This window comes from Rhinolophus sinicus, linkage group LG09, assembly GCF_036562045.2.
Source record: "Rhinolophus sinicus isolate RSC01 linkage group LG09, ASM3656204v1, whole genome shotgun sequence".
Lineage (NCBI taxonomy): Eukaryota > Metazoa > Chordata > Mammalia > Chiroptera > Rhinolophidae > Rhinolophus > Rhinolophus sinicus.
The window spans coordinates 68,116,944-68,125,181 of record NC_133758.1 but is presented as its reverse complement, the minus strand read 5'-3'; the positions used below and the strand labels follow the sequence as shown (position 1 = coordinate 68,125,181).

General features: G+C 42.1%; 1 non-coding gene across 1 annotated transcript; it reads left to right on the top strand.

Moving 5' to 3' along the window:
* Positions 1 to 219: 219 nt before the first annotated feature.
* On the top strand, positions 220 to 321 carry LOC141567068 (U6 spliceosomal RNA). The gene has a single exon (XR_012489464.1). It is a non-coding gene; the product is annotated as a U6 spliceosomal RNA (small nuclear RNA).
* Positions 322 to 8,238: the final 7,917 nt, after the last annotated feature.

The window sequence follows — 8,238 nt, the reverse complement described above, 5'->3', positions numbered from 1 at the left end:
GGAATGGGTGGGGCAGAGAATGAAGATCCAAGCCAGGACATTTGATAAAGAACCATGTTTATTTCTCCTTTCTTTCGCTCTTGACTCTGAACAGGCCCACCCATGAGTAGGACACTCTATTTCATTACAAAGTGGCAGACAGCAGGTCATGGAAGAAGAAAGAAAAGGGGGAGAGGAGACAAGAATTAGGAAACCAATGACTTAAACCCCTGGTCCCCTGCACTCATTCAGGCAGCACGTTTACTAAAATTGGAACAATACAGAGATTAGCACGTCCCCTGTGCAAGAATGACACAGACTTGTGAAGTGTCCCATATTTTCTCAGGGATGATGAAAAAGTTCTGGAGAATGAATAGTGGTGAATGACTGTATGACAATGCAAATGCACTTAGTGCCACTGAAATGTACACTTAAAAATAGCTAAATGGTAAATTTTATGTGATAAATATTTTACCACAATTTATTAAAAAAACAAAAAGAAACCTGGCCCTAAGGGATGGAGGTTGGATAAAGATGTCATAAAGAAAGATCAGCAAGCTATGAAGAAAAGTCATACAATTACGTGAATGACATCAATTATAGGCAAAAGGAAAACAAATCCAAAAACCAAAATGCAAGCCCTCAGTCATTGGGCATTCCACGGTGTAAGTACAGAGTAGCAGAAGGAGCAAAGGGGAATATCTCCTGGATTCAAAGTCTAACTTTCTCACTAGCTGTGTGACCTTGGACAAGACACCTAACCTCTCTGAACCTGTTTCTTATTTATAAAATCAAAACAATGACATTGGACTTACAGATTTTTTGGGAGATTTATATTAGAGGGCAAAATAATATTATAGGCAAGGCATTTACCATAGTAACTGGCTCCAAGTAGGCATTCACTAAATGTGTTTCCTTTCCCTTCTGCAAATTAAAGTTGCAAATGTACTATGTTGACGGACATAGAAACTAACTTGAAAAACAGTAAGGATGAAATAAAAAAAGGAAAAATGTGGCGGTAGTAGCTCGGTAGCAGTTCCTGGCAGAAGCAGATCGGGTGCAACAAGAACACTCTAAAGTGCTGAAAAAGACTTAGAAGCTTGTTATTAGTCAGAGTACTGACCTAGCTGTTGGAACTGAGAACCCCCCCAATACAATGGCTTAAACAAAATGGAGGCTTGAGGTAAGCTGTCTAAGGCTGGCGAGGCAGCTCTGTCGTTATCAACATGTGATTTGGGTCCGAAATGGCTGCTTTACATCCTTACATCATCTAAATAGTGGGAAGGGGGAATGGGCCGGGGCGCATCTACATTTAAGGGCGTGACTCAGAAAGGGCATGCCTTGTTTTTTCACCCACACCCCTTTGACCAAATCCATTGTAAAGGATGCTGGGAGAAGAAAATTCCAGCTTGAGTTCTATTACTAAAGAAGAGGAGACTGGATGTAGCTGTACACCTAGCTATCTCAACCACACAACTCACATTACATTTTCTCTAGTTTACAGCTACAAGCTTCCAAAAGAAACAAAGCTGACATATTCCCTAAAACGGAAGCACAATTTCTTGCTTATTTATTTGGTAAGTATTTGTAGACGACTTGCTATGTGTGAGGCACGATTCAAAACACTGTGAATCCAGCAGACTATAAAACAGCTGCGGTTCCTGATCTCATGAAGCTAAAGTCAATAAGGGGAGGAAGTAAACAAAAATTGGAAAAAACGTTAGATACCAATAAGTGCAAAGATGAAAAATAAGGTGACTTGGGAACCAGTGACTAAATGGCTACTTGGATGGGGTGGTTAGGGACGCCCTTGCAGAGGAAATGATGTATAAGCTGAACCATTTGAAGAGCGAGAAGCAGAAAATACCAGGAATGGGGAACTGCAGGTGCAAAGGTCCTAATGGGGGAAAGATCTTGGAGGGTTTGTGGTGCAGAAGGGCCAGTGTGGCTGGATTTAGCAAGAGAGGGAGAGAAGATACAAGATGTGAAAGGCCCGGGAGCAGTTTGTTCTCTGGCATTTCCCAGCACTGAGCACAGTGTTCACAGGGCAGGCACCCAATGAGTGTTTGATGAATGAATAAGCTAAAAATAAAGATGGGAGGGTGCTGACAGCCAGCTGTTTTACTCAGGCAAAGACTAGGATTGCCCGCTGCTCTCCGACACACACCTCTCAGCTCCTGTCTCTCAGAATCTCAGAACCTCTTTCACTTTGCAGTTGCTCACAGTGTCCTTGGTAGGCCAACATCCTTTCTTGAAAATGGAGTCAGGAAAGGAATTTAGGAAGGAGACAGATATCTGAAGAAAATGATCACATCTCCTCTTTGGCTTTCTCTACTCTTTGATAAACAGCTCTAGTTCTCTTAGTTTTTCTCTACGTAGTTTTCCAGATCTGGGACCAGCCTGATACCCTCTAGTAGCATCAAGTTTGGAGAGGCAACACAGCAACAGAGTGCCGGGGTGGGGCAGTAGTTAAGTTGTAGCCTTTGGAGCCAGACTGCCTGGGTTTGATTCCCAGTTTGGCCCAATGTTATCTGGGTCACCCTGTGTAAAGTATTTAAGTAAACCAATGATCATACCTATTAAATGTCGGGGAGGTTAGTAATGGCCCATGACTACAGTGTATCTAACCTCTGAATCTAAGGTTTTTAGTAACTCATTTGAGGGCAAAATCTGGCCTGAGGTCATCTGAACCTATTTGGCAGGAAAATTTGACATGAAACTATTATCTTGATTTAACCCACTTTAAAAAATATTAGTACATTTTTGCCACAGAAATATTAATGTGTTTGATTAGGGGAGAGTCCCAGACTCTGCTGGGGGAGTTATGAAATTTATAATGTATGGGTCATACTTTTCAAAACCTAAAAAATTCTGAATTCTAAAAACATTGAGCCCCGAGAATTTCAGATAAGGGACTATGACCCATTACTCTCCTTCTTAAAACATGACAGCTAGAAAGAATGCAAGACTTTGGTTGTGGTCAGTGAACCAGGTCAAAGTATAACAGGGGGTGAGAAGAATGTCTGGATATCATCAAATCATCTCTAAAACTTAAATTACACCCTCATAGGGTGTGATGGTAAAATGTGGCTTGAAAGATAGTTAGGTGACTTTGCAAGGCCTCCTGGGAGGTGCTTTCAGGGCAGTCCCAAGGTGCTCTGGCTTTGGCCATTCCCCAGCCAAGGGTAAGCAATAGAAGCATACATGAGCTAGCTCAAGCCAAAGTATTCTCAAGGAATGCAAGGGCTTTAGGAATATTCTGGAACCAGGGATAAAAGGCCCATGGAAACTTAAGGGTTCCCTTATTCTGTCTTTTTTCCTCCTTCTCTATAAGTCTACTTCATCCATCTATCTGGCTGAAGGAGCAGTTTTCTATACTTTCTCATCCATTTGGCAGGAAATGGCCATTCCCAAAAGCTCCTGTGCCATATCTCCTCCATTTACAAGAGCAGCCTGATTGAGACTGAACTTCTGAGTCCAAATTCCCCGAGAAGGGGACACTGGATGGTCCTGTGGGCTAATGGGGTACGGTGGCATAGAGGGCTAGGGACACCTATTAACATCTGAGAGGCAGATTTCTCTGGGTCCACTAGTCACCAGTCAGCTGCAAGGTCTGCAACGAATTAGTTGAGATAACTTTGGCAGGTGATATAATGTCTTTGAACATTAGGGTCCACATCCTTGAACTGAGTTGTAGTTAAAAGACTTGAATTTCAAGGGCCTGCTCTCTCAACTTCCAACTTAACTCTTCTGCATCTCAGTCTGAATCCAGAGAAAGAAGATGATAGTACTTGCCTTCCCTCACAAGACTGCTGTGAAATCAAATGTGATAATGTTTGTCAAATTGGTTTGTTGCCTATTACTGCTACTGCTGCTACTGCTTTATTAAGGGCCTTGGCAGGAGGTCCTCTTTTGAGACTAGATTAAGATAGAAAATGAACAAAAAGCTTTTGCTATAAGTCATTTAAGCTTCTAGGAAGTGGTTGGGGACAGAATGTGTAGGAAAGCCTGGATGGTTATTCAAAGAATTATCTTTTAATCTGTGACCCAAGTTCTGATTTTTAGCCAGCTTCTATAGCTGCCTGGGAAATGGCCAAGTTCAGTTCGTAGAAAACAAATCAAGGAGAAGTACATGGACTGTTTTGGAACAAGTTAAGCAAAACACAGGATGATAGGCATCATTTTGATTCCCTCTCTCACACAAACCAAGAACTAGCTCCTTTGGATTTCAGACTTTCACTTGGTGGCACTGATGGGCAGTTGTGTCCTTTCACAAAACCAGTGAGCAATCTGTTTCATCCTTGGGGCTTGCAAGGTGAGTCTGTAGCCATCCTGGGCCTCTCGTTGCCCCATTGTAGTAGCTAAGAGAGCATTTGGTGTTCCTTTCAGCCACTCTAATGAAGAGAGAAAGGAGGACGCTTTCAAGAACCTGAGGGCTTGGCATCTGTTATGCTCACACACACATGATTTTAGTATCCAGAGAATCACATCAGGAGCTAACTGAAGCCAGTCCTAAATTATTTATCTGGGTCAGATTTTTGTTCACTCTCTTATTCAAGATAAAGAAGACTGTTATTCTAATAGTATCATAAAACATCTTTATTAATCTTTTTTTTTAAATAACTGTTTTTGTTTACTTGTTTTTTAAATGTGTTTTTCCAGGACCTATTAGCTCCCAGTCAAGTTGTTATTTCAATCTAGTTGTGGAGGGTGCAGCTCACAGTGGCCCATGTGGGAATCGAACCGGCAACCTTGTTGTTAAGAGCTCTAACCAACTGAGTTAACTGGCCCCCCCCCCCATCTTAATGAATCTTAAATGTTTGTTCTGTGGCTTCCTGATTCCCTAATCATTGTTAATTTTTGCTGTGGACCTGTCCTTGGTGTAAAAGATCTACAAAATTTCCCCAGATCCTTGCTACCACTAGGTGTAAACACCTGAAAAATTATGTAGCATTAGTGAAACCATCTGGTGGTGGTATAAATGGATATTTAGAGATGACAGAAATAAGGACTCTGAACCTTTATCATTTAAAAACACAAAAGTAAGCAAAATACAAAACACACATAATTTTTAAAAGGTTAATGTGTTGCCCATATTAGAACAGTGGTTCTCAAGCTTTTCTTTTCTTTTCTTTTTCTTTTTTTTAAAAAAGATTTTATTGGGGAAAGAGAACAGGACTTTATTGGGGAACAGTGTGTACTTCCAGGACTTTTTTCCAAGTCAAGTTGTTATTCTTTCAATCTTAGTTGTGGAGGGTGCCATTCAGCTTCAAGTTGTTGACCTTTCAGTCTTAGTTGTGGAGGGCGCAGCTCAGCTCCAGGTCCAGTTGCCGTTGCTAGTTGCAGGGGGCGCAGCTCACCATCCCTTGCGGGAGTCGAAACCGGCAACCTTGTGGTTGAGAGGATGCGCCAACCAACTGAGCCATCCAGGAGCTCAGTGGCAGCTCAGCTCAAGGTGCCGTGTTCAATTTTAGTTGCAGGGGGTGCTGCCCACCATCCCTTGCGGGAATCGAGGAATCGAACTGGCAACCTTGTGGTTGAGAGCCCCGCACTCCAACCAACTGAGACATCCGGGAGGCAGCTGAGCTCAAGGTGCCATGTTCAATCTTAGTTGCAGGGGGCAGAGCCCACCGTCCCTTGTGGGACTCGAGGAATTGAACTGGCAACCTTGTGGTTGAGAGCCCACTGGCCCATGTGGGAATCGAACCGACAGCCTTGTTGTTAAGAGCTCTAACCAACTGAGTTAACTGGCCCCCCCCATCTTAATGAATCTTAAATGTTTGTTCTGTGGCTTCCTGATTCCCTAATCATTGTTAATTTTTGCTGTGGACCTGTCCTTGGTGTAAAAGATCTACAAAATTTCCCCAGATCCTTGCTACCACTAGGTGTAAACACCTGAAAAATTATGTAGCATTAGTGAAATCATCTGGTGGTGGTATAAATGGATATTTAGAGATGACAGAAATAAGGACTCTGAACCTTTATCATTTAAAAACACAAAAGTAAGCAAAATACAAAACACACATAATTTTTAAAAGGTTAATGTGTTGCCCATATTAGAACAGTGGTTCTCAAGCTTTTCTTTTCTTTTCTTTTTCTTTTTTTTTAAAAAAAGATTTTATTGGGGAAAGAGAACAGGACTTTATTGGGGAACAGTGTGTACTTCCAGGACTTTTTTCCAAGTCAAGTTGTTATCCTTTTAATCTTAGTTGTGGAGGGTGCCATTCAGCTTCAAGTTGTTGACCTTTCAGTCTTAGTTGTGGAGGGCGCAGCTCAGCTCCAGGTCCAGTTGCCGTTGCTAGTTGCAGGGGGCGCAGCTCACCATCCCTTGCGGGAGTCGAAACCGGCAACCTTGTGGTTGAGAGCCCACTGGCCCATGTGGGAATCCAACCGGCAGGATGCGCCAACCAACTGAGCCATCCAGGAGCTCAGTGGCAGCTCAGCTCAAGGTGCCGTGTTCAATTTTAGTTGCAGGGGGTGCTGCCCACCATCCCTTGCGGGAATCGAGGAATCGAACTGGCAACCTTGTGGTTGAGAGCCCCGCACTCCAACCAACTGAGACATCCGGGAGGCAGCTGAGCTCAAGGTGCCATGTTCAATCTTAGTTGCAGGGGGCAGAGCCCACCGTCCCTTGTGGGACTCGAGGAATTGAACTGGCAACCTTGTGGTTGAGAGCCCACTGGCCCATGTGGGAATCGAACCGGCAGCCTTCGGAGTTAGGAGCATGGAGCTCTAACCGCCTGAGCCACCGGGCTGGCCCCTCAAGCTTTTCTATTTATCAGTTTTACCACAGCAGGTTCTTGGTGCAGCCTTTTCAAAATCTGGTTTTTGAAAAAGCTCCACTGGTGATTCTGATAGGCTCCATTCTACAAAAAAATCTTTTATATTATTTAATTCAAACTCTACCAGCATCGGCCCATGTGATGTTAGTTGTCTCACTAATCCAATTACCTCCCTTCATTTAGTTATAAAGCATAAGCTGAACTTATTTAATACACACCTTTAAAAAATTTAGACTAATTTATGAAATCTTAGCTATGGTATTCTCTTGCTCACAAAGTAATTTCTGTTACATCCCTTGTTAAGCTTTTATTTCTTTTACTAGTCTTTAATCCTCCTATAGCTAAAAAAGTAGACTTAGTAGAGAATAATTTGAGAAAAACCCTTTAAATGGCCACGTGCATGTGTTTTTATGTCTACAATTGTGTGAGGCAGGGTTTTTGGGTTGCCATATCAGAATCTACCTCAAATGAGTTCAAACAGGAAAATGAATTTATTGACTCATGGAACTGAAAAGGCCAAGGATTCAGCTGCTTCGGCTTGACTCAGAGATTCTATTAATCACCCCAGTTTCTTTTATAACCTAAGCCTCCTTTTCTCTCATTGGAAACAGGCTTCCTCATGTGGCTAAGAACAGTGGCCACCAGTAGCCTGAGATTCCACAAATCCATAAGGAAGCACTCTAATAGAAAGACTTCTCTCCTAGTACATGCGTGTCAATGCCAGAAAAGACTTCAGTAACTATCTCTTACTTAGGTCCCAGCTCACTGCTATGATGGTGTGCAGTGATTGACAGCACTATCTACCATGTTTCCCTGAAAATAAGACCTAGCCGGATCATCAGCTCTAATGCATCTTTTGGAGCAAAAATTAATATAAGACCGGATATAATATAATATAATGATTGGGTCTTATATTAATTTTTGCTCCAAAAGACGCATTAGAGCTGATGGTCCGGCTAGGTCTTATTTTCGGGGAAACACAGAAGACCACATGGAATGGGGAGGAACTCTTCAGAGAAAATGTAGAGTTGCTCTAGGACAGGGAATGGCAAACTTTTCTGTAAAGGGCCAGAAGATAAATATAGTAGGTTTTATGGCCTACATATGATCACTGCTTCATTTTGTTTTGTTCTGTTAAGCTTTGTTAGTACCACAGTGAGGAGAAAGTACTGAGATTAGAATCAAAATTGAGCAGAAAAGGACAATGGGGACAAAGGGAATGAAGAAAAATGGGTAAGGATAAATTGGAGCATATTTCAGAAAGTATTTAAGGCCATATTTCTTATCACAAAAAAATAAAACAGAAGGCGCTCTAGTGATGTGAAGCTAGGAAAAATTATTATTGGCTATCCATCCTTCACAAAAGTAAAAGGAAAATTCCTTTCACTTAAACATGAGCAACAGGAAAAGACAAGGGTCAAAGTTCATACAAAGTTCTTATAAGAAAAATATAGTAACTTTCTGAAGAACTGGCAAG